This window comes from Astatotilapia calliptera, chromosome 2 (genome assembly GCF_900246225.1).
Source record: "Astatotilapia calliptera chromosome 2, fAstCal1.2, whole genome shotgun sequence".
Classification (NCBI taxonomy): Eukaryota; Metazoa; Chordata; class Actinopteri; order Cichliformes; family Cichlidae; genus Astatotilapia; species Astatotilapia calliptera.
In genome coordinates this window covers 5,075,088-5,102,575 of record NC_039303.1, presented here as the reverse complement: position 1 = coordinate 5,102,575, position 27,488 = coordinate 5,075,088, and the positions used below count along the sequence as shown (strand labels likewise).

The window sequence follows — 27,488 nt, the reverse complement described above, 5'->3', positions numbered from 1 at the left end:
ATTCAGTTTTTATTCTGTATGGAATAGCAATACAGCCATCATAGTGATTTTTATTTATTCATAAAAATTGTGCACAGCTCATTGATTTACTGCTCATTGCCTTAGGCCTGTCTCTTTCACACAACAGTTTTCTTCTATTTTCCTGTGTCTGATAATCTGTGATAAGTTGTGAATTTAAAAAAAAAAGAAAAAAAAGTTGTCATTTCTAACATTCAGAATTTCAAATTGCTATAAGTATTTTCTTTCCCTTTTCTATACTGGATACTGGAAAATAATATTACTATTTCGATTCAAATTAGTTGATTTTGAGTCAAAGTAACTGTTTGTGACAGATATAGTAAAATGACCTCCACATCTCTGAGATACTCTATTTATTCAAGACTGGGAAAAAATCAGAGTAGTGCTGTGGTATGACTAAAAATTTGTATGTTTACAGTGCAAATCAAAAGACTGTGACATCCATGTGTATGACTTGGTACGCTCTCTCTGGAGGAGCTAAGCAATGCCCACAATAACACTTTGAAACAGAGAGTAGGTGAAAAAGATTATGCGTGCCATTGGTTAAAGCAAAACAAGTTAACAACTATTAAAAAATAAAACCTGCACTCACAACTCATTTTAAGCAGAATTTCTTCTGGTGCATCTTTGGTCCATCTTCATACTTTCCTGTTCACTCTTGTGCTACCTAGCTTGCTAGATGTATCTGGTTTGCTCTTTAGTTGTAATTGACCTGGTTCTTGGGTATCTGTTGCTTGTAGTGTTCCCCTCTCAAGTAAATTTTACCCAGCTTTCTATGTGGAAATTTTTTTTAATAATTTACACTTACTTAGTTTACAGCAAACGTTCAAGTCACTGGTACTGTGATATATGGAAACAAATCTTTTTAAAGGAAACTTAAACCAGCACTTGGTAACATTTAACCATCAAAATCTAACCAGTTATTTCAAGACCAATTAAATTTTTGTGCCAAATTTGAGGAAACAGTGAGCCAAACACATAAAGCCTCTGACCATAGTTGTCTTTGTTTAATACCCACACTTTCTGATTACAGGAACTGTGAAAAATAAGTTATCATCTTTGTCAGATACTGTCCATAAAGTGGTCCACTTAACAAGATTACAATTATAGATGTTTTAAGGCTGTTAAACCCCTCACTACACACTTTATACACTTTTCTCGGACAGGCATTAACATTTTCACATTTCTCTCTCTTGTTTAAACATTCTCAAAGTTCTCAAAGTTCAAAAGAAAAATAAGTCCATAGAATGAAACCAGAGATCAAAGCCTGTTTTCAGGCCCAAACATTTGTTTGAGAAATAAAAATATGAACATTTTCCTATAAATAATAATGATGGATTTTAGAACTAACAAATTTAATTTCACTTTGATGGTGCAAAACATTTCAACGACATTGTTGGGTTTGTTGGGGAGAGAACTTACAAACATACAGTACAGCACTTTAGAGTCACAGAAGACACAGAACAATGCGCCGTTAAAAAAAACAGAAAAAAGCATGCAAAATTGTGCTAAGAAAAATCTGCGACACTGTGAGGCCGCGAAAGGTGAACCGTGTTATAACGAGGGACCACTGTATAAGGCTGATGCGGTGTCTCAGATTCTTACAGTTCTTTCTGTCCTTAACTCATACCCTATACTGAGTTTTAAAAATATTCAGATCCACAAGCAGCAGATATCAGTCTGCTCAATGATCCACACTGTAGCTTCGAGTGCTGACAGAAAGACAAAATACAACATTTTAGATATGCTTACTCATAAATGGGCATCAGACTGTCCAGGTGTGACCACTATGAAAGGAAGAGCTTACACGTTGAAGCAGGATGAGAAATACATGTCACAATGAGAGCCAGCACATTAAGTCATCACTCCATCATCACGTAGAAATGTTAATCAGGTTGGAGTAGTAGGCAGGATATTGTGCAGGGGAGGTGGTGTGGCAGAGGTGACAGAAGGCTTTCTGTCTCTGACAAGGCCTTTGCAAAATCTCTTGGGCAGCTTGGCTGTGGGCATAGTTTAGCTCCGGGCTTCTTCTCTGTTTTTCTCGGTTCCATAAATAACAAGGGGCAGACGGAGGCAAAGACAATGAGCAAGTGAGGACAATGTGGCAAGGAGGCTGAGCGCCTGAAAAAGAAACAGACAGTTAGTTGTCCTGAAGACAAAAAGAACCAAACAGAGATTTGTTGTTCAGAACAGAGTCAGATTGGGGATGAATAGTAGCATAACATTGGGAGAACAAAAACGCAAAACACTGCAGAAGAGAGATAAGGTTCACCCTACAAAGGTATGGGGGAAAAGGCAAGATGCTCTTTCTCACCCTGAGAAATGCTTTAAGGAAATGTACTTGCTACTGGACTGCAATTAATGCTGTACTGTGCAAGGAATGATTCAGTGTACTGAAACGTAGAATAATTACATACTGTATTATCATATATTAAATACATTTTTAATCTTAGCATAGTATACCAGTCTTAGTGAGTCAGTTAGTAACATGGACACTGTGCCCCATACATATAGTGTTTTTAACTATGTTTCACTTGGTGCTGTAGGTTATTTTACTGTGGGAATGTTTAGCTTCTTTATATATTCTGTTGACATTTCAATAATAAGTGAATACGCTAGCGAAGTAAAAAGGAAAGCAAATTGTAATATTGTAGATAGGAGTAAATAGAGCCCCAGTCATCAGGCACTTTACATACTACTTTCTATAAATTTTAACCAGGATTTCTCTTTTTATTGTGTATATAATGGTCACCCTGACCAGTAAGAAGGTCAGACTTTTCCACAGGTCACCATAGGGAAGCTGAACGGTAGTTTGCATGGTAAAGTGGCACTGCTTTACTTCTACAGCTTCTGCACAAGGATATTGGACAAATGAGGGCTGAGTAGAATAAAGGTAAAGCAGACTCACCATGCATATACATGTATGAAGTCATTTGCTGTCCTACAGCAATGGCATTTCACCATATATGGAAATTTTTTAAGTGCAATGCTTCTGTTTTAACAAAAAGGCTTAACTGTGCATTAACATAATTAACTATTTAGCTAATTATGTCACAATATTTTTTTTTGTTTGGTTTTTAAGTCGTACTAAATACCATTAGACTGGATCATTTTCTACAATGTTACTGCTCAGTAATTTGAAGAGGTGTTACGATTACTCTGTTTTGCATTAACACTGAAATATCTCCAATTTTCTTCCAGTAATGATGGTTGTTTCTCTCTCCAGCAGCCATTTTCTGTGATTCTGCTGGTTACGACTGTCTATCTTGAGATTCAACGGCTACAACCCACATTATCCTCCATTTTTTGCATAAACAGCTGGAGGCCACCAAATCTGAATACTGCCCTGCAAGGCTCAGGGACAACAAACAAATAATTGTCATATTGCTAGTGTAACAGTGTAAAAGGACTGCTTTTTGAATTTCCTGTTCCTTTCATTTACAGAGATTAGGAGGGCACCTTGTTGTATATGGACATAATGCCTGAGTACACTGTATCATTCTACTTTCCAACTCCTTGGGGTCAATAATTTTGTTTTGGTGGCTGACATATATAATATATTAGTATATATTAATAATAATAATAATAATAGTCTTGACAAGCCTAATGGGGTAATCGTGCGCATTATCAGTATAATGTCTCCCTTAAGTTTTAAGTAGATTAAAAAAATACCACTTCACAACAATTGATCATTCTTCTACATATTGGAAGATGCTTTCTATTCTCTTAAGTCAGCATTTTGTCCCAAGTCTTCTCAGTTCTAGTTTAGTCATTGAATTCTCCTTCAAATTCGTGAGGAATGGTGATAGACAGCAGCTAATGTTTGACTGCACGTGGAGACGAGCTATTCCGTTGGCATATTCCGTTCAGCACACTTAGGAAATGAGGAAAGCTTGTTAGTTCAAAATCTAATCATTTATACAGGAAATTGTAAAACCAAAGGTGTTTGAGTGTAGCATTGGGCCAGCATGGTAGTACGGTGGTTAACCGTACTACCATCAGGCCGGGTCTTTCTGCGTGGAATTTGTATGTTCTCTCCATGTTTGCATGGGTTCTGTCCGGGTATTCTGGCTTCCTCCCACAGTCCACAGACATGCAATTGTCTGGAAACACTAAATTGCCACATAGGTGTGAATGTGACTCTTGTCTATGTGTTAGACTGGCGACCTGTCCAGGGTGTACTTTGTCTCTTGCCTTAAGACAGCTGGGATAGGCTGCAGTGCCCCCTGCGACTCTGAAAAGGATAAGCAGAAGTGAATGGATGTATGTTTGAATGAAAAGCGCTTTAGCAGTTGTACTTGAGCTGCTAGTGGTTTGTGGTCTAGCTACATTGCCATCACAGTCTGATTTTTTTTAAACTCTAGTAGTACTCCTTTTATTTATTCATGGGTGGTGGCATGCCTTTTGAGTTCTTGGCTTGATTTCTTATGATGCCATTTCCTGTCATCTGTTTGTATGTTGTGGTCTGGGTCTAATCACCCGATTAATCTACCTTCACCTGTTCATGACATGATTTAAGCTTTCTTGTGTTTGTTTGTGTTGATGATGATAATAATAATGATATATTTTATTATAATTGCTGTTTAATGTCTATTTTATACAATATAAAATTACTGCAGAAAAAATAACATAAAGTTTAGATCATTAACTACGCAGTGCACAATACTCTCTGAGATAGAATAGTATAGTACCATGAGATTTTAAAATTTTGGACAGATTTTATGAATTTGGCAGAAGATTTATGGTAACCACTTCTGCAGGATGACAGATGGCAGAAATGTTGTTGCTGATTGGTTGATCTCACAGGGGGCGATAGGAACATTGGAATATAGAGCACATCACCCCAACCCCAATAGAGAAGCTAGCGTTTATTTTAATGCTTGTTTAAATGTTGCTTCAAAGTTTCATGGGCAGCTGTGAGAATGAAGCACTTGCTGAAGTGCTGACGTACCACATTTTACACTGCTCAGAATGAATATTAATTTCACACACAGGTGGAATAAATAACATTAACCAACTTCCACCCATCCATTTTTCTTAATCTCTTATTCAATTCAGGGTGGCAGGGGAGCTGGAGCCTATCCGAGCTGTCATAGGGTGAAAGGTGGGACACGCTCTGGATAGGTCATCAGTCTGTCACAGGGCTAACACAGAGATATACAACCCATTCATGTTCACATTTATATCTACAGCTAATTTAGAATAACCAGATTAACATAAGAAGAATGTCTTCAGAGTGTGAGGAAGACAGAGTGCCAACAGAGAACCCATGTAAGCACTGGGAGAACAGGCAAACTGCACACATAGGACCCACGCCAACTCGGTGGGTTTGAACCACGACCTTGTTTGTAAGGCAACAGTGCTAACAACTGTATCACCATGCTGCACCATTGACCAACTTATTGAAATATTTTGTTGAAGGCACTGGGTTGTTGAACTCATGTAAGTGACCCAGCTTTTCCACCCAACAACCCAAAGAACTGCTGGCAGGTGTCCTAGTTCCAGACACCACAAATCACAGCCAGAAGGCCCCAATAGGTCAGAGCTGTTTTGACAGCTAGAGGGGATCTACAACAATATTTGGCAAAATCTTGTGGCTGACTGATCAACATCACATTATCAGATATAGACCTGGTAATTTGACATTACCAGGTCTTGATCCAGAGCAATAGGTATAGTGTCATGTCGCCAATTCCAAGTGCTTGTAATCTGAAAATATGTGCATGCATATTCAAAATGTGATTTATAGTTTCTCAGCCACAACCCACAGCACTGTAAATTATGAGAGGTACAACATTGAAAGGCATTTCTGTAATTATGGTTGACTTCTTTTGGATAAAAGTAATAAAAAGATGTGAATCACAATATGTAGGTTTTTATTATTTCTACTAGGGGCACATACACAGCATAATTTTAGTCAGAGACATTGTCATCCTTTCTTTTTATGACAAATACAGTTGACTTGCTCAGAGCAATTTTCCTGCCTAATCTAAAAACCATCTTTAGTTGAAATGAACAACCAATCCCCCTTATCCCCACCTCCTCATTCACCCCTGTAAATTGTGTTAACAAAGACCAGGCTATTTATAGTTGTTCGCTATTATCTTTCTCATAAGAAAAAAATACTGAATGTGCTGTACTAGATGTACAACATGTACTGTGGACATATCTATTTTAAATGCACATGCAAAGTTTGATGAATTATGGAAATGGTTTTTGATCAAGTGTCTTTGTGGAACTGTGAGAGAATATTTGATGTAGTAGAAGAATCAAGGAATGTTCTGCATGCCTTCCTAGAAACCATTTGAAAGTAATGATATCCCCAAAATGAGGAATGCATAGGGCCATCTGCTCTGTGATATGACTATGCAAATGGTAGTTCAAATACAAGTGAGCTTAGTAATCAAAGATTGTTGATATTCTTGAAGCACTTTTGAAGTTAATTTTTGAAGTATCCTAAACAGAAACAACTCACAATGTAAAACAACCAAGACCTCTTGGTGAGTTTAATTAGTATTTTTAGAGGGCCTATCGTCATGAGCAATTACTCCTTAACAAAGTGTTACCTTTATTTCAGGAAGCACACAGTTGAAGTGTTCCTTGAATTATTGGAGACAAGAGTGGGTGGTTCCAAGAAATGTTGTCTGAAGCCATTAAATGTCAAGCAACATCTTTAATTGCATGTGATTGTAGATGGGGGGGAATATTCATTTGTTTTTAACCATTTAAACACGTGTTTCTACTGTGCGCAACATCATATTTATTACAGGACAGAATAATAATATAGGGGCAGTCATGATGATGTAAATGATGAATCATTTTATGTAAGATAGGAATGTAGAAATCTGTTATACCACATAAAATGACTCTATAATGCTTTTCTTACATCTAATGATGTAAATGCAGAATTTCCCAGATGCATAAAGCATATCTGTTTTTATTTATTCATATTCCCTGTAAAAATGTATTTGTTCTAGTCTTTCAACTCCGTCTCCATGAATCAATTACATGAAGTCCAATGGAAATACTCAAAAGAATTAAATGAAATTAATAAGTTCAAACTTTGGACTCTACATATTTCTTTATCTGTATACATTTCTTGGACATTAAAGAGATAAACTCCAACAAAGCTCATTAAAATGAAAGATCTTCACAAAAGCAAAATGGGAAATATAATCATTTACAGTGTTTTTGTCACAGCACATGATGATTCTGATTAAACTTTATGCTCTGATGACTCTGCGGATCTGCTGTGTATTAATATTGTAATGGCAGCATTGCCATTTCAACACATCCTCTTCAAACATTAACTTGGCTAATATAAGGTTGAATGATTATCATCTGACAGACAACCATACAGAACTGCAAACATAACAATATTCTTCATTTCATGGTTCAGTTGTTAGCACATTAGTATGAGAAAATACTAATTGTTACTGGTTCCACAGATCTTTTACAGTGCAGCTAACGTTTTTTGTTACATAAGCTACACCCTTTCCTGACGCGAGGTTGAGTGTGCATTTATCCTCGAATGAAACATATACACAACTGAGTGGAATGATCCTTGACATACACAAGATGCTGAGTTGCACTGTGCTTTACTGAGCAAAAACAATTTCCTTAAGCAGTATGCAAACCTCTCTGACGATATCTGGGTCTAGTATGGCTTTTAAAAATTTGGACTTAGTTTTTGTACTGGGGCTACATACAGTACCGATGTTTTGTGTTTAAAACACCCTGGACATGTTATGCAAACGTGCCTGTGGAAAGGGTGATTGTGACCCTGATTGTGTACTGTTTTAATGTGAAGGTATTTGTTAGTTATTTGCCTGATCTTAATACAATTACGCATATATATTACAGAACTTAATGTTATCTAAAATTTTATTTACAAGTTTTATATTTTGCAAGAGAAAGGAAATAATATGAACAGACATATGATGTTGTAGTGTAAGGTTGTTTTTTTTTGGGTTTTTTTTTTCAAGAGACAACTAGGGACTGTTTTTGTAATGTTTACAGGCCCCTAATACTGCACAGACTTTTTTAATGACCTCAGTGAACTGCTGTTGTGATCTGTGTTGATTTCGACTGTGTAATTATTATTGGGGATTTTAACATTCATGTGGACAACCCTCAGGACAAAGGGACTAAAGACCTGAGTAACACTCTGGGCAACTTTGGGCTGACTCAGCACGTAACAGAGGCCACACATAATAGAGGACACACTCTTGACTTACTAATCTCCAAGGGCCTGAGCATTTCAAAGGTTACTGTGTCTGATGTGGGCCTGTCTGATCATTACTGTCTTTTCTTTGATAGTAAAATGTCAGCGCACACAAATATGTCAACAGCAGTGATCACAAAAGTAGTGAGATCTTTACCAGGTCTTCCCATTAACACCTGGCCTGTCCAGAGGTTCAGTCAATGAGCTCGTCAATAGCTTCAATGCAAAATGTTAAATGTCATGGACACTATTGCTCCCATTAAGGTGAAGGTTATCTCTGGAAGGAAGAAGTCTCCATGGAGAAACTCCACACTGGTGAAAAAACGAAAAAAGAGAGTGTCGGAAAGCTGAGCGCAGATGGAGAAAAACAAACCTCCAGGTTCATTATGACATCTGTAAAGAGAAACTTCACAATTATAATTTACAACTGCGGAGTGCAAGGAGGTGCTACTTCCTGACATCATCACCAAAAACAGTCATAATGCTCGGGTCTTATTTGCTACAGTTGACAGGCTAACAAACCCTCCTGTGTCAGTGGCAGCTGAATATGGGCAGAAATCTGTGCCATCAGAAACTGAATATGAATAAGTTAAATTTGAATTTGAATTGCTCAGATTGAATCTGAATGCATGCTTAAATTTTTTTTTAACACACTACTCCATTGCTGTTTGACAGGCTGAAGTTGTCGGGTCACCTCCTAAATCAACCATCTATTACAGGTGTTTTGTGCCAGAAATGGAGTGTCCACTGAAGACTGAAGATACGGAATCTCTATGCCTTGCCATTGATCCCTCTTGTGCCTACATGTAGACAAGAGACATTAACTTAACTTTGCTAGACCCGCCCCTGCCACAGTTACCAGCTGTCAGCTACATAAAAAGGATCCTGGCATTATTTGTCTCTCAGAAACAGTTCATAACTTCCCTTCAACTCATTCATGTCACCTAAAAGGTAAACCTGTTTCTCCATCACCTGTTCAGCTCTGATGATTCAGTAAGGACATCTCCTGGTTTCATCTTCATGTTTCCCTCTCACCACATATCCAAACTGACATCATGACCAGCAGCTTTTTTACAGCGTGGCTCCAGCAAACAAACATCAGCTATACTAGAAATTAATATTAAATAAATTCTAACAACAGCTGATCAAGCTTAAACGTGCTGCTGTTGTCTAGCGCGACATGCGCCGGTTTCTTCTTTCTGGCGCAAAGTGGGCGATAAACAAACAAGAGAGAAAAGCGATCAGCTGATCATTGATCCGTTTCATGATTGAAGTAGAAACAGGAGATGGAGGGGGAGAGACTGAGAGAAGAAGAGGCAGCTGTGCAGCGAAGACACAGAATAAATCCAGCTTTGTGTATTTCATTGTAGCTGAAGTCCGGACAAACTGTGTTTCTTTTCACCTCAATACCAGACGATTCAGTTTTTACGGGTTGGTTGGAAACTCTAATAACTAATCTTATAAATAAAATAAGATAAAACAAGTTCAACCATCAATAATATCATAGCACCCGCCCAGCTGTATATTACGTTACGGAAAAAAAACGAAAAAAAAACCATCGGCCATAAAACGAAAAATCACCATCGGGCATACTGGTGTTCATGGTGTTTCATGACTTTGTCCATGAAACACCATGAAACAGTGTTTCAAAACATCAGATCTGCTGAAACACTCAGTTTTTAAAAAAAAAATCCAGGTTGAAGACTCACCTGTTCTTAGCTGCACTTGAATAAAGCACCAAATCCACACTGTTTTACTTTAAGCTTAACTTTTCAAAACTTACATTTTAACTACTGATTTTATCTACTGTTCCTTTCTCTTTTTTTCCATTTTATTGGTTTTGTTTTTAATGACTCTGTAAAGCACTTTGAATCACCTTGCTGTTGAATTGTGCTAATAAACTTGCCTTACCTTGATCATTGAGATTCTCTTACTAATATGTTGTCTTTATCTGAAACTAATGTTACTGTATATCTTGCTATAATTCATACAATGTTTTCATGAATTCAACAACAAACTCGTCTAATACGAGGAGGAGTTGAACAACCAAAACCTTCGTTTTTGCCTTATTTGAGCTATTATGACACCATCATGTTGCCTAGCAACCAACTATAAATGAGCTATATATATCCCATTTATATGGGCTTAAATGACATTAGAAAGCAGTATATAATTCAGTTTCATGACAATGATCTGAATATTTTCAACAAACTTGCTGTTTTATAAAGATATGTTCATGTTTCTAAATTCTGTGAAAAAAAAATTAGTTTAATTCTAGATTGGACATCTACTTCAAGGTACATAAAAAAATATTATTCATTTTCAGCTTTTTAAGCATCCTTAAACATCCTTACTTTTAGAATGGTAAGTAGTTCTCGTTTGAAATTAGTCTCAGCGTGTATCGTTATCTCTTGATTGTCTTGGTTAACTGAGGCCTAAACAAACCAGATCTTTGATGTCTCTGCCTCAAGGCTACCGCACTGTAATGAAACTGTATTGCATTGTCTCAGCACTAAATGGTTTGGCATGACGGAACACAGAAGTAATTTCTGCGGCTTGCTGGCTTCCGCTGGTTTCAAAGCGGCTTGTTGCCTTTTTTCTCTCATGAGAGACTTGCAAGCACTCCCTCACAAGAGCAAACAGCTTTCAGGGCTTTCATCAATTATTTAGCACCTGTTGCCTTCAGGGAGAGTCCTGATAAATTATGGTGACTGAATGCAATCAGAATATGGAAATATACAGTTATAAACCTATTATAACACTTTTAATATCTCTGATCAGGAAATGAAAATCAGAGTGATTTAAATGCTGGCATAAACTCTGAATTTTCTGCACACCTTCTTGTCCACACTGTAGGAAACAAGCAAAATCACAAAAACACTTTACTAGTTAAGAAACCTTTGAAAGGATTACAAAAGTCGCTCTGTTTATACTGCTAAATACCCATGGATTGTGGAAATGTTTCGCCTGTTCTCCCTGAAGTCTGAATGACTTTTTTTTAAATTATGATAAGCATGAATGTTTAAGACTGATAACTTGTTTAACACACAGCAAACATTATATTTTTCTCTCTCTCATTGAATTTTTTACGAGGACTAAAAGATTACTCTTCAGCAAACTACAGAAAGTGGTATTGGAACATTAAATATCCTTTTTAGAACAGAGGATATTCCTTTGAGTGTATCCACACACAGTGTATGAGATAGTATATGTGTGTGTTACAACATAGTACTCATCAAATGGTCAAAATCGGTCTTATAAAAGAAGTACTATGAGGTTCATGTGGGTCATACTTATTGCAACTCGTTTATAGCAATATGTGAGTTTCAAACTCACTATTTACTTAATCTCTATTCTTAATATTGGCAGGCAGCTTTTCTATAAAAAAAAAAAACAAAAAAAGAAAAGAAAAAAGCTTAATTGAAAAAACAATGCGAAAATGTGCAACTGAACTTGTACATAAGTATCAGTACAGCAAGGCAAGAAAGCAGCAAGACACCAATGTAATGACAAAGAAGCAAAACATCCTCATACTTAAATGGGCAGATTGATAGCTTGAATGGCTTCTTTAACTACACCTGAACTTTATTTCTTTTCATAATTGCAATCCATGTGAAAACGTTTGGTTTTAGGTGTAAGCAGCCCCTTTCACATGTTAAAAATTTAAACTTCTCCCATTTGTTATTGTTATCCTACGGTCGCAAGAGGTTGCCTAAATAAACAACTTTCCAATTAACCTTAAAAAATCCGCAGTTATTGTCTATCTTAATGTTGAGGTCAGGCTGTGCAAAACTTGAAACAATCATAAAAAAATGAATTGGTCTTCGTTCTGAAAAGTAACCTTCATCTGCATTTATTAGTGGTGTGTAGAATGTGGAGTCTCTGCTCCTCCTATCACCTCCACCTCCCTTCTTCCACTTTGGATTGCTGTGCATAGCTGTGGTTGACTTGCAGTTTGCTATATAGTGTAGTCTCTTTTGGTTCTCAGTCATTGCTTGCCATTTGTGGCTATGAGGAAGGCCAAAAACCAAACTCAATCCCTCAAAACAACAGTCCACAAACCAGAGGGTGACATCATGTAGCTGCTATGTCCACTTGTTTCATACAAGAGTCTTTAGACATGGGGCGTTGCTGGTGTGCATAGATATAATGGTGCCACAAAGCCAAGTGTGAGCCCAGTGGCAATTAACAATTCTCAGCAGGTTGTGTTCAGGAAGAGCTAAGATGGGGCAGTGAAGTTGCTACTTGTGTGTGTGGTGTGTGTGTGTGTTGAGTTGAGTGTTTGTCTGTTAGGTCTATCCTTTTGTGTGTGTTTGGCAGTGTTTGATTTCATAGTGAGAGTTCTGCTGACCTTGGCATACTCAAGACTACATCCCCAGTGGTGTCTCATCCCTCTCTTTCTCCTTCTCTTTCTCCTCGCCCTCTCATTCTTCCTCCGCACAAATCCCCTCCCAGGACCGTGCCTTTCTCCTTCCCTTTGTGAAAAAGAGAAAAAAAATGGCTAGCAGTTCCAGAAAAAGATGCCAGCATCTGTCTCACTTTAACTTGAATAAATTTGAGAAAAGGGTGTGATTAAAACCGAGAAAATGTTTGAGTGCGAAGAATACAACAACAGGCAGCCAAGAAAAATCATTTGGAAGTCTATGTCTTTAAAATAATATATAATTAGTGTGGCTCTTTGACTTTTCCTGTCATCTCCATTTTTGCTGGCTCATACCTTTCAGAGTAAACCAGGCTCGAGATCTCATTAATTCTAAACATTGCTGTCAGAGAGGAAGAAATGCAGTGAATGGCAGATTGAGGTTTCTCTGTGCTTGTTATACTTCTCTTCACGTCAAATGCAATTCCATCAAATATATTAGTGATATTCAAGTGAAAATATTGATGTGTTAGCATTTAGAAATTAAAACCATAAAGCTGCATTTAACATTACTTCAAGTTGTTTGTTTGTTTCTTTTTTGGTTTACTGATCAAAATGTCAAAATTCCACAGTGAGAATGGCGTGTTTTTTAAAGTGTTAAAATGACAGGGAGATGTATTTGATGCTGCAACACACAGACATATTTCTTGTGTTTAAAGTTCTTGGTTGACAGAAGTAGAAGTCAACCAGTGCTGCTTATGGGAAAACAACTGGCATAGCAATTCAACTGAAATGACAAAAATGGTTGTTTGTGTTGTTTGCAAACTGTCTCGCCAGTGGAGGTACATTTGTATACTGAATGTATACAAAATATCAGCAGAACACAGGTTTTTTATGAAGCCTGTAACATAGTGGTTGGTGGAGCTAGGCCAAAAAGGATGCTCTTTTACTCGTGGAATATGTAATTTAACTTGGTCTTTTTAAGTAACCCAGTAGTGAAAAAGTATTTTATCACACTGATTGAAAACCCTGTCTTATATTACAGTGATGCAGAACTGCTCATGAATACTAATTATTGGACGTCAATTACACCTTGTATAAATATTTGCTCCAAATCTAAGCAGTTGGTAAATCTTTATTGTTTCATGGAATAGACTGTTTAGAATGATCTCATTTAATTCTAATTCAACAGTGTGGATTCTGCTGCACAATGTAATATTAAAGTTTTACAAATTGAAATGAGTAATTCAGAAATACTGAGCTTCTATCTCAGTGTATACAAGGCTTTAACTTCACTGTAATTTTTTTTTTAAATGAATTAACTACTAATCTCACATTTTGCAAAGTTGTTTAATGCATTTCCGTTTATGTTATCTTTCCCTTAACATGCACAGAAATAACCCAGTGACTTGTATAAAGTCAAGGATCTTTCTGTACCGCGCATCTTTGTGTTAGGGATTCAGTGTTTGCTCTTATTAAATGTGACATTGAGTACAGTGAGTGGATGACACAAGCTTCTTGCATGCTGACATTTCAAATGTTTCTGATGTGTCTGTCCTGTGTAATAACATAAGTCATTTATATTGCGTGTCCTTACAGAAGTCTTTCTTTTTATGTTTCAGACTGAATCTGTGTAGGCACCTTTCCACTATCCTGCCAGCAAGCAGAAATGTTCTTTGCCTCTATTCCAGTATGGTAAGTTAATCTTTTGTGTCTCTGCTAGCATGAATAAATGTGTTCCACAGGGGAAAATAGCAGGGCTTCATGCATGACTTGTTATGGATTGGGAAACCAGGTGTTAGCTATGAATATTCTTATGAATACTCTTAGTGTTATGAATAGACACAGGTCAAAGATTTCCAGACTTACTGCTTAAAAGAAAATTAAAACAAGAATAACTTTAATTTTGTGAAACTGGTGTGCAAAACAAAGCTCTGAAACCTGACTCTTTGGTATTCTCATATTGCTTGTTTATGTTTTTCTTTTGTTAATAAGAGAACCAATTTTGACAGTAAGAAACCTGTGACAAAATGGAACACATACATACACACAAAGTCACCCGCAGGTGCACTGATAGCGGTTGAATCCGTGGGTGGCTTTTTAAAATAGGCCAGCAGAACACACTGTTATTTCACAGTAATCTGTCAGTAATCTGCTGACAGTCAGAGCAAATCTTGAAAAACAACATTGACTTTTACATTTCTCAGCACTGTAAAATGTTGCAATGAAGAACTAATGAGCGTCTGAAAATCGTTTTTTTTTTTAAAGACATGCTTTAATGCATCAATGTAAAGCATGTCAGCATTTTCTGCTATTTTCAGTTATTCTTTATTAAATAGTGCGATTGTGGTGAAAAAATAAATAAATAAAAAGGTGCTTGTGGCTTGGGTTAAACAAGGGCTGATCACCGTGACTGAAACCCGAGGGCAAAAATACAGAACCATGAAGTCATTCTCTCCTACCAATCCCTGTCATTGTGCTAAGCATGATAATTCCATGCTCAAAGGTCCATGCCAACTATTGTGCCAATCTGGCAGTACCAAATTATACTGGCAACGTTAGGGGGGAGAACACAGTGCGGTGGAACGGAAAGCAATAAAGCATGATGTTGCCAATTACACCAGAATCTCTTGGTAATTATATGTTTTGCTTAAACAACACATGTGGTAACCACTTTGATATTGTTTTGATATTGGATTTTAATTGCCAATGCAACTAATCAAACATGTTGCTTGAGGTTGTGGGGATCTAGTAAAACTGTGATAGCTCTGGGGAGATTGACAAAATGGAACAAGTCATTGCTGTTTCTAGCCTGCAGCTACTGGCAGTGTGATGACAGTAAAAATGATCTATACCAACTGAAGCTTTTCAGACTGCTTGCCAGGCTTCAAATAAACACGACTGTATAACATAGAATGAAGGCGCAAATCATATTGTGTCTTCTTACTTTAAAAGAAAATCACATTTGGAATATTTGTTTTGCTGCTACTTTGTTGGATATTATCAAAGGAAATGCCAAAAGAGTGATGCCATCTTTGTTTATTTGTTTGTTCTTTTGTTCAGTAGCAGATATGACAAACAAATCCAATACAAAAAGAAAATTGAAGTGAGTTTTACTAAAAGCTAAAGTTCTACTTGATTTGATTGATTATGAAGAAACACTTTTCATTTGTTTGTGAATGGGTGAAGAGAAACTATTCAGCCATAGCTGGTGTGTATTCTCATAGCTTCCATTATTATTTTACAGGGATGTGACGTTATCAAGCCAGTGACTTTATCGAAGGAAATTTAAAGTGCCAGCTCAAACAATATGTCAGTGGCTAAGGTAAATTAATAGTACTGCATCCTAACTTCTGTGCTTTTCAGTAGTGTATGTATATTGCAAACAAAAGGCTATTTAGTTAAAATCCCATTTGAAATTGACAGGAAATCTAAACAGTTTTTCCTGCATAAATAGTTTGGGCAAAGAAGTGTAAATTTAATAATCTATGTTATGTATATACACTTAAAACATGTTTTCCCTGCAGGGTTACTTTACTAGTTAAAAGGCAACTTTATTAAGTAAGTTCACGATTTAACGTGTTCCCTAGTTAGTGGACTGGATTCCTTGTCCAACCGTATTTTTCTAAGCATTGCATTAATACTTTACTTTTCTGTGATTGGAAATGAATGCCTAGGAATGATCATTACTAAGACAGCATTTGTAAAGTTTTCTTTAGAGAAGAAAATTTAAAAAAACAGAATTCTTATATGTTATTAGTGTTTCCTAGACTGAACAATCTTTCAAGTAGAAGCAATATGCAACATGTGGTGAAGTTCAAATAAATTCAAGAGACTATGAATTTATATGAAACTGACTTCAAAGCTGAGAGCCGGAAGCCCTGGAGTTAAAAGGTTCTTTTCCTAATTGGCAATTCTGCTCTTTGAGTTTCTTCTGCTGAACACCTGCACTGCATTGTTTCATAAGCGACTAGAATACACTGATGTCAAACAGCATTTGAAAAATATAGCGCTCCCGTTGGTATGTTTGTACAATGAAAATAATACTAAACTGTCTGAACTAATGAAAAAGCAATAAAAATACTTCAAAAATACTTTCTTTCGAAAGATCAAAGTCAGGATTATGTATGGCTGTGATTTATTTTATGCACAGTCTCACAGGCCCACAGAAATGAAAATGAAAAGAATTACGCTGCATTTGAGATGTTTTGATAAACCTAAAATCTTGGAGCTTGCCCTTGAGGTCAACACTAACATTAAATGTGTTTAATGCCACCTGCTGCATACCCGCTCATGCAAACCTAACTCTCTCTCTCTCAAAACATCATCATCACTTTCCAACTTTATTGCCACCAGGGGCCCAGCAGTAGCAATGGAGCATAGGTTGCCATATCAGAGCCTCTTACAGAGAACAGACAGTCAGCAGCACCATACTGTTGAGTGAGGAGGTGGCAGAGCATGAAAGGATGCATCAGATGTTATGTAGATCAACAAATAAACCTGAATAGTGTGAGTCGGGTTAGGCTTTATATTCCCACCTGGCTTCATCTATTGGAAATAAGGACAAATATGTGACATATGAGATAGAAACATAGTGAGAAGGCATGTGTAAAACAAAAACGGGGCAGTTAAATATACAATACATATTAATATTTAAATTCCCATTTAAAAAGTAGTGAAATACTTTTTTTGGGCTTTTTTAATGCACTCCTCTTGTGCATAATCAGTCACCTGATAACAGTGTTTCCCAAAACAGATTTAACACACAAGTGTAGATTGTTGGTTGGAACCACTGACTATTGGGCAATTGTTCTCAGCTCTGACTTAGAAGTGAATGTGCAAGAGAAGTGATTATCGACCGTATCGATCTGACACAGTGAAATTTACGACTCATGCTTGCTGTGGTGTTATCTCAGATGTTAGTCTCCATCCTGGTGCTGCAGTGTCTCTGTATGTCTCTCCACTGACAGTGGAGCTGAACTATGTTGCCTGCTGGAATAGACATGAATGTGTAGATAGCAAATAAAGCATAAATTTGAGCTCATGTGATAACTGAGTGCAGCCCCATGATGACAATATACGGACGTCGTGACAACATGATCAATCACGGACGAGAGTTGCAGCGGACATCAAGATTATGCATTGTTGGAACGTCTGAAATCACCGTCAGAGGCACATTTCAGCTCTGTGTCTGTTAAAACTGTATCAATCATCTGAAACCCCCCAAAAAACATCTATTCATCAGATTGAGGCAGACTAGGTCAACGTTTGCATCCTAGCGTCTTCATATTGCATCAATTTAAGTTGGAACTAGAAACTGATAGATTGTGGGCCATTTGTCACAAGTAATTTGTGATACTTTTTATCTCTGACTCTTTTATTGCCAAGTCCCTCCTCTGTCATTCTTATGCCAGTCGATTTGAATTCCCAGTACACTTGTCTTTTCTGTTGCCAAGGCAATAGGAATGGGGGCTGTTGACGGCAGTGGTCGAATACTGACATTTGATTGGCAGTGCAATGTTCCAGGAAAGAGACACGGAAGTTATTTGAATATTAAACATAAGGATTAATCCTCATCATGTACTCCTGAATATCTTCAGCTGTGAATAGGAGCCAGAAAAGGTGTTTAAACGTATGATGAAGTTTGACTTAATTGAAGCGCATAGTTGAGAATCTATATACAAAAACTTGAGGGCAAATTAAATAGAGTCTGTGACACACAATTGGCTAAATCAAAAGTGTACTCAAAGGTTTTATACTGTCTATATAGTGAGGGGAAAAAAAACAGTGTAATGTGAAATAATTGAATTTGTGGTTATTCTAGTTGATATTCAGTTTAAATATATTATCATTTTATATATATTTTATGTTATCATTTTTAAGAACAATTTCACAAATATTGTAGTGTTCGTAATTGCACAAATAACATACAGTTGATTAAACAGGAGTAGGAAAACTGCCTTACTTTGCTACCTTTTGACTGGACCTCTCTTGCAGGTTGATCTTTTAGCAAGAAAGAAAGCACTTCACTCAATGATTTCTGCTACACTAAGCAGCAACGCCTTAAATAAGATGTAAGGGCATCTGGGTCAGGCGTCTAACTTCTCAGTCTTTGAAGCCATTGCTCTGTGTCTCATTTCCTGAAGTATTGATGTCTTTAAGTGAGCTTCCCAAGTGCCTGGAGGAAGTGGATGCTATATAGATTGCTTTGAGGAGATTGGGACACAGCTGACTGCTGTAGTTTAACAGTAGGTCCATGGTCGTTCTTTCGTGAAGCACATAAAAGATTTTTGGTGGCAAGGATACGGGGTTGTTTGAATAAAACTGAACTCAAAAAATGAGTAAATTTAAAAAAGCTTGGACGAAACGCAATATGGTTTAATCCCCACAACTAAAGATTTCTTGGGATTTGATTGAGCATGCATCAAAGACAATATAGTTTAATACTACGCATTCATAAAACAAAAATGTTTATAGAATTGTGTACAAAACTGTCACTGATGATACAAGGTCATCTTAAAGAAGATGTATACATAAAAAGTTGATTTTATACTCAAGGTGCTTTTTCAAACAGATAGCAAAAAATGAACAGGAATATTGGCTGCAGGTACATCATAAAGAAACATTAAAACCTGGAAACAAAGGAAGAATCAATACTGCTCTACAACATGCCATGCAGGGAATTGCACAGAGAGCCTGTGTGGATAGTTTTAAAGAGTCACTACAACAAGGAATAAATTGTGTGATGCTGGGCCCTTCTTAAAGGCTGGAGTGAAGATACTGTACCTCTCTTTTCAAAATAGCAGTTTTTTGTTCTTTGATGTGACTGGTATTTATATTGAATATTACTCCAAAATGGGTCCAGTATACTAAACCCATTTTTGAGCAGTACTCAAGATTCCGGCTATAGGTTTAGATCAAAACAAAATTGGTACAGTGCACACTATACATTAACTTAATATTGGCCCAGAGTACAGCATGTAGCCTGTTAAATCTATTTAAATTAGCGCCATGTTTAGGCGTGTTTTAAAGATGCCTTTATTTTGTATGCTCCACAAATAAGGTGATATAATTAGGATTTTCAAAATGAACTGAACCTCAATGCTTTTTTGTTTCTTTTATCATTTGTAAATGCATTTTCTATTTATTCCCCTAAGATTGGTTGGATTTTCTCGTTGTAGTTTATTAATTATTTTTGGAGGATTAATTTAACGGGCATAGATATAAGCTAGAGAATGGAGTAAAATCCAAACAACCCGTAAGGAGAAGAAAATGAAACGTACTGAATGATTATTCACATTTCTATGTATTGTATTACCATTTGGTATTGCTATTATTGGCTCAGAACGGCAATCCTTGGAAACAAACTGTGGTTGATATTTCATAGAAAATAGTATAAACAATACCAATCTTATCAGATATGTATAAAACAAAAAATAGTGTTTATTGGAACGCAACATTCACATTTTTTTTCTCTTTTCCATATGGGAACTACATTCAACTGTCAGAATCTAAGGGCAACATAATGGTCTTACCCAACTGGATAAGGACTGACGTGATTACAGAAGAGACTAGAAAATAAGTGCTTGGATAAAGAAGCTGGGTGAGTGCTCCAGAGAGTGTAGGCAGCTGGAGTGCAGTAATTAGTCACCGAAGCGCTTTCTGGTTAAGGGGCAGCTGACCAATGGCCTTGCTTGCTTAGAAGAACGGCAGAGGGTTCTTCCCACTCTCAAATATGACTGTGATTAACATAAGCAATTACCTGCAGAAATCGCACCCCCTAGCTTCTTTTAGACAAAGAAAAATGAATTGCCTGCAAGGCGTACAGAGTTTCAACCATTGTTTTCCTTTTTCTTAATAGCTTCCCAAGGCTACTGTCGAACATATCATTTGTTTAAAATGTATCATCACCTTACCTCTTCCATAGTTCCTTTATATGCTCTTTTTAATTAATCATGGCAATTAATGGTTGTTTTTTTGAAATGAGAACCATTGACTCAAACAATCCTAAAACATGTTTTCTTCTTCTTTCTTTTTTTTTTTTAACTGTTTCACTAGGACACGTGATCAGAGACAAAGCCCTTTGTGGATGCAAGCGGTACATTAAGTACAGCAGGAAGCCTGTATTACTTGCATAAATAAAAACAAGACAACAAAGCTTCCAGGTGATATGCAAAATCATTAAGAGCAGTATTTCTTAAAAATAGTCTCTACAATAAATAATCTTTACACCTATCAGGGCTTTGTGAGGGAATAATAATAAAAAAATTAAATGATCTCTTCCCTTGTTTCCTGTCACTTTGGTTGAGATAATGAGGCAACTCCTTGATTCTGTCAAAATTTGTTTATGTTCACCTCCTCAGAATTGGAAAAGTTTGAGTAGGGGGTGTAACGTGCACATTAATGAGCATGTTGTGAGGATAACTAATGAGAACTATTTCTAGGATATAATGACACTCAAACTATTATTCATGCTACACTGTTTTTTAATCACCCATTTGTTCAGTTTTACACCTACATCAGCCTATGTATTTATACATGACTGTGAATTTTTGTGTTCTGTGTAAAACATATTTGCACACTGCTTTTGATGGGTGATATACAAATAAACCTTGTCATTATTTATATTATAATGACACTTTTGATTTGTAGTTTGATTTGTTGATGGTGTCAGTAATAACACCCTTATTGCCACTTGAGTACCCATGACAGGCTGAATTATCAAAGAAGTCCAAAAATGTTTTCTTGTCTGGAAGCATGTGAGCATACCTGTCAGAGCATGGAAACAGAAAAGCTTTACATTTGTGTGTCTTTTAACTTTCTGCCAGAGAGAATTACAAAACCATGCTCCTTTGAGGTAAGGTACAAAGGCTTTTATCAGCTCCTGTGTGGGCTAACCTGAGATTCCTAAGATCAAGCTAGTGTGTTAGGAGATAAAATAGTAATAGTTCTGTTACTTAGAGTTTTGCTGCTCCTTTACTGGTCTATTGGGGGATATTGTGGCTGATTACAAGGGCCACTGTGGTTTCTGTCATTACAACAAGTAAAAACTAAAATGAGATAAGAATAAAAAATAGCTTTATTTTGTCTGCTTTAGCACCTTCCTGTTCTTCTTTATAGCCTTATTATTGTGTTGTATGGTTCAGCCAGATTGGATGACTCATGCCTTACTGTGACATAAGAGGCTTTACGCTGACCCCTTCTTATAAGCCAAACTAAAATAGAAGAGTTAACTAATTTCATACACAAAGCTGATGATCGTAATACTAAGATTTGAAAGGATGACACACTCAGAAAATGACAAAATGGATGGGATAATGTATTTATCCCTCTTTAGTGGCAATGAACACAACTCATATGCTTGCTTATACATGGGCTACATGCACAGCTTAACAAGATAGGACTGACAAACCGTAAGGCTACCAGTGAGACAGGACATAGCCACAGCACTAAAACATAGACACATAAACACGCACATTAAAAGGCCATAAATATTTTCTAGTGACTGTCAAAGATCTGTCCGACTCCCTTTCCAATAAAAAGAGTGTCTGAAAATAAAGCTTCTCATGGCTGGTCAGCTTTGATTACCAGCTTTATTCTCTGCCCATGCTACACCAAGCAGTGTTCAGTCCATCTCCCATATGTCTCATGACTCACTGTCTCACGCCCTGCGTATCCACAAGGCCTTGCCAGAAGAGGGATATTGAAAGGATGCAGTCCTTTATTCGGTTTGTAATTGTCTCGTATCCATACAAATCAGTGTATGAGACATTTCATTAAATTAGGATACTAACTAACTGTGGTAACCCTATAATCAACAGTAAAGTTGTCCTTTTTTTGGTTTAGTGTTTTAGTGAAATGACAAAACAATTGTTAGATTTTCTCGAGATTCAGCACAGGCATGATAAATGGTTATAATTTTTGGCCAACTTTCCGTTTATTACCAGGTCAAATAATCACTTTGTCAAATATCAGAGTTTTAAACAAAATATTCTAGGACTAATTTGCAAATAATAGTATACCAGAAGGTTAAAATGACATTGATGGCCTACTTTCATCATTTTAACATTGTGTATGTGATGGCAAGTTTTAAGAAGTCTGCAGTAGATTGATGATCTAGCCAAGGTATACCATCGCTCTTGCCATTAGACAGCTGGGAACAAATGATAAAATGTTTGTTTCAGTGTATACCCTCACAATGCCCCTTATTTATATGCACATCATGTATATTCCCTTAAGGAGATTTAGTGGTGAAATGAGCAAGCATAAGAAAGTATTCAAAAAGCAAAGAAACAGTGGTATAGTCAGTGAGACAAAAAACTGGGAGGCTAGGCATAGAACAAAAGCAAAGATTAAAGCTTATTGTAAGCGTATGTGAAACACTGAGGAAGGACAAAAAGATCTGATGATCGAGCTGGAAAGGATGTGCAGCAGCTTAGGGTGATCAAGGAAAGAGATAGAAATGTACAAATGAGTGAAGAGAGAGTGTGTGAAGACAGAAAGAGTACTGTGAGAAGCTGATGAACGAATCAGGACATGTACAGAATTTGCAAGGAGGAAAATAAGAGCAGCTATGAGATGAATATTCGATTGTGATGATTTGATTGTGCTGTCCTTTTCAGCAGCTGATGGTGCAGGGAGGCTGCGATTACCCTGCAAAAGCAATTTATATGTCCTCTTTCTTTTCTCATTGTATTTTCATTAAAAGGGTTTTCTTGTATGTAAAATTGACTCTCTATCTCTCTCTCTCTCTTTCTCTCTCTCTCTATCTATCTATCATAAAAACAATTGAATTTTAAATTCAATTAATTAATTTTAGATTCAATTTTAAATATGGAAAGGCAACCACAAATTTATGTTATGTTATACTAGACTCCCATCCATCCATCCATCCATCCATCTATCTATCTATCATAAAAAAGTTAAGGATTATGAGGAGGAAGAATTTGTTGGTTTGCTCCTTATTTCAATGAGAACTGGAGCAAAGCCCTATTGACTTGACTATTACTATTGATTGTGAGGGCCATAATTTACTTTTGTTCCAAAGCAAGCTTTTCAGTCCATTACACTCAACTCATTGCGTCTGATCAGAACCAGCCTTAGTCTCAATCATCATTAACACCTGCCCGGCCATTAAACTGGGTAGCCAGATAAAGGGACCAAGATTATAGATTCTATCACTGGTCTTCACAACACCCTTGCTAATGATTTGTGCGAAGGTCTAATGGTTAGCATGGCAAAAGGCCACACACGTACAGAGTAGCAAAACGTTACAAGCTGGAACACTGGAACAGGTGTCAATGTGTTGGATTGTTTGTACACTCACCTTTGACATTCATTACAATCCAGAGCATTTAACTGGTCAGGGTGGCTATTGATTGTGCAGCTCAGTTTTTAAAAAGCTCAGTCTCTCACATTTACTTTTACATTTAAGTACTGACATTTTACCCAAAGTTTTTGTTTCTATTTTTTCTATTTTTATATTTATAAAAAAGAAAAGTAGCCCTTAAATATGAAAAATTACTATCATAAAATGGAGGATCACGGTTGGGGCATTTAATATTTTTCACTAGCTGGGCCCTCGTCCTCATTTTAGGTTTGACAGCATTTTAGTAGGTAAAGGTGATGCTTGAACATGAATTGAGCTGCGGTCTGGGGAAGGCCTCAAAGGGGACTGGCGACGGCTCCCGGGCCTGGCAGATCCCTGTGTACTAAATAGAAGTGAAGAAGGTAAAGAATTGAGAACAAGGAGGGAGGGTGAGGCACGTAAATGAGACTGAACAGCTTGCAGAACTGGGGGGAACCTACATAGATGACAACCGGAAGGAGTGCGTTTGGAGGCGTGGTCCCGCTCCTGATATTCCGATACATAATCTCCAATATGATTTACCTGTTCATTTATGCATTTATTTCCTGATGAAAAACAAAGTATAACTCCAAATAATAATTGTTGTTGAATTCAGGATTCACATGGGTCACAATATATTACTACCAGTAAAGAATAACTATCAAAATTGAACCTCAGGACATAATCAGGACAAAAATTAAGTTCATGAGTTCATTTGCTTTACTGTTTTATATCACTGAAGAAGATTCAGGCTTAAGACATGACTATTTCTCTCAGCCAAATCCCTTGCTAAAGAAATACATTTGCTATTGGGATGGAAATATTTACGTTTTGAAGAAGAACATCTGAAACAGTAGTATGTAAATATATAATACAATTATTTACACTTATTTAATTAATACAATTACAATGCAGTTTAATTAATTTGTATATGAATAAAGGTTGTTAGAAAGCTGCAGGTAAATTGTCTTAAATTTATTCACAAAGAACTGCAGAAACAAGAATACTTGTAAATCAGACATACAATGAGTAAGCCTATTTCTCATAGAACTTTTATATAATGGCATTGTACACAATGGAAAATAACAAAAACATAAAAATCAAAATAGGAGGATGTTTCTCCCGTTAGTAGTTCCCAGCCATTGATTTACGATGTAGTTTGACTTTTGGTGCAGTGAAGATTCAATCCTCTATTGATTCACCAAGTGTCAAGTTCTTGTCAGTGGGGCCTACACCATTTCCTGATGCAATGCCTTGGCAGGGTGAAGACTGAGCAAATCAAATAGACGTTGGAGAAAGCAGGATGGAAACTGAGGTTATTCTATGTGTTTAGATGTGGGCAGTGGGAGAAGGAAGTAATATCACTAATTAAACAAGCAAGCAGCAACAATATTGACTGTGTGGCTGGTTATTACATTTCCAGCTATTCAGACATATAAGTTTAAAAACTAGGACAGCAATAGGCAGCTAGTCATTATGAAGGGACCTACTGTCGAGGCTTGGCACTGCCTGCTAAGCTGCAGAGATTTAAAAGGCACCATTGACACTGGGGGAAAAGTTGAGCGTGGCTAAGCTTTATACAAATATCCTCTGATGTAAATGCTTTGTTTCGATTCTCTCAGAAACAGAAGCTTATAGTTGTTTACAGGAGTGCAATGTCAGTCTTTCTTGCAAGCCATTGCAAGTACTTTTATTTTACTGGGATATTATTTAATTTCTTTCATTCTCTTTCATTATGTCAAATGTACACAACACAAACAACAGTAGAGACCGGCCTCCTTCAAATGTGTTGTCCATTCTCTGACACTTGTATGCACCAGAATGTGTTGCTGGCATGTGGGCTGTTAATGCTGCATTATTGTTCTATAAATGTGAAGTGCCACATGCAATAACTATTCATTTTAACCCACTAGTGGTAAATGCAAGATGTATATGTTGGGAAATCACTGTGTAACAGCACAAGCGGTAAACATTAGTAATAAATTCACCAGTGTTCATAGCTTGATATTTGAAAAATAGACACTTAAAATCTAAAAGGTCAGCATCTAAATTCAGTCTTGTTAAATAAAATAAAAAATGTTGACATCCAGTAGTTAACAAGGAAGAGAATGCACACATTAAAAGATTATTAAAATGATTGTATAGTGACAGTTGTTTAGTCACTGCTGAACATAGTTTTAAGATGATATATTGTTAAAATGCAATTTACAATAAAGAAAAAAGCTGCAAAACTACTTTCAGCGCACCAAATGAAGACCATTTTAAATAAGCGTTTTACTTTCAGTTTCACTTTCATTTTAAATCAGAACTTGAATGAAATGCCAATTGTTTGACTTTCTTTTTTTTAATGTAGTTCATAGCTTTTGTGGAAAACAAGCACCATATTATTCACGTTATCACGGTCCCACAATAAAACTTATGAATTTGTTGTGGGATATAAAAGAGTTACACTATGAAAGTCAAAATGTTGGAATTAGGACTCCACAGTCAACTGTTTCTCTTATCAGCCAAAGCAAACCTCATTGCTTGTGGTGATAAGCCAATTGATTTCCTGGACGAAGGAAACTGGGGGGGAAAAAGGGACTTTAAATAAATTTAACAGACATGGGCCAATGGATTTCTTCTCTATCTTGTTAACTTACAGATGCACAACCTTGGGTCTCACTGTCAGCTGTCTTTGATGGCAACAACCACACTGTACTGAGAGTGTAGCCAAAAAGTACCTGTCTACATGGAAGGCAGAGAGAAATCAATTAAAAAGGATGCCGATAACGTCTGACATTTCTGCTAACAACAAAGAGATTTTTATCTATGAGATGACTGTTTGAGCAGTGATGGTTTGATTGGACTGTCCTTTTCGACAGCTGATGCTGCAGAAAGGCCATGATTATCCTGCACTGTTAAAAAAGCAAATTATATGACCTCTATCTTTGTCATTGTTTTCATTATAAGTCTAAGGAGCTTGGATGTAAAAGATTTTTTGGATGTAAAATTTACTCTCTGTCTCTCTCTCTTTATATATATCTATATCTATCTACCTTTCTCTCTCTTTATCTCTCTCTCTCTAATGTTTTTGAAAATTCAATATTTAAACTTGATCTAGGAACACTACCTCCATCTTCTCATTTTTTTTCCCCCATAGTGGATATTATAAACTGTTCTTTTCAAAGGTCTTTTGATGCAAAAGTGCAAATGCTCAGTCCATAGGCATGAGTCCTTTTTTTCCTGAAAAATGGAATTATACAGGGGAAAAAAGGACTCAGGACTCAGTTAACTAAACTGTGGATTCCAGAAGACAAAGTGCTGCATAAATGGTAGGCATTTGTGTGAAACATGATGATCATAGACATGCTTAATTGTTTGTGGGTGAACCAGATGGGTAAAGTTGAAGCAGCAGACATTTCCTAGGGCACACAAATCAAGAGCAACTCATTGCTATATGAGGCACAATGACCCAGGCATACATGCAACATGCCATGTTGAACATGTTTAGGATTTTTCTTTTGTAACAGCAGCAATTGCTTGTCATAAAACAATAC

General features: G+C 36.7%; 1 long non-coding RNA gene across 2 annotated transcripts in view; it reads left to right on the top strand.

The window, feature by feature from the left end:
- LOC113030704 (uncharacterized) overlaps window positions 1-27,488 on the top strand; it is a 64,725-nt gene that overhangs the window by 25,582 nt on the left and 11,655 nt on the right. For both annotated transcript variants that reach the window (XR_003273637.1, XR_003273636.1), the window contains exon 2: window positions 14,225-14,297. This is a non-coding gene — a long non-coding RNA (uncharacterized LOC113030704). The remainder of the gene's footprint in view (window positions 1-14,224; window positions 14,298-27,488) is intronic.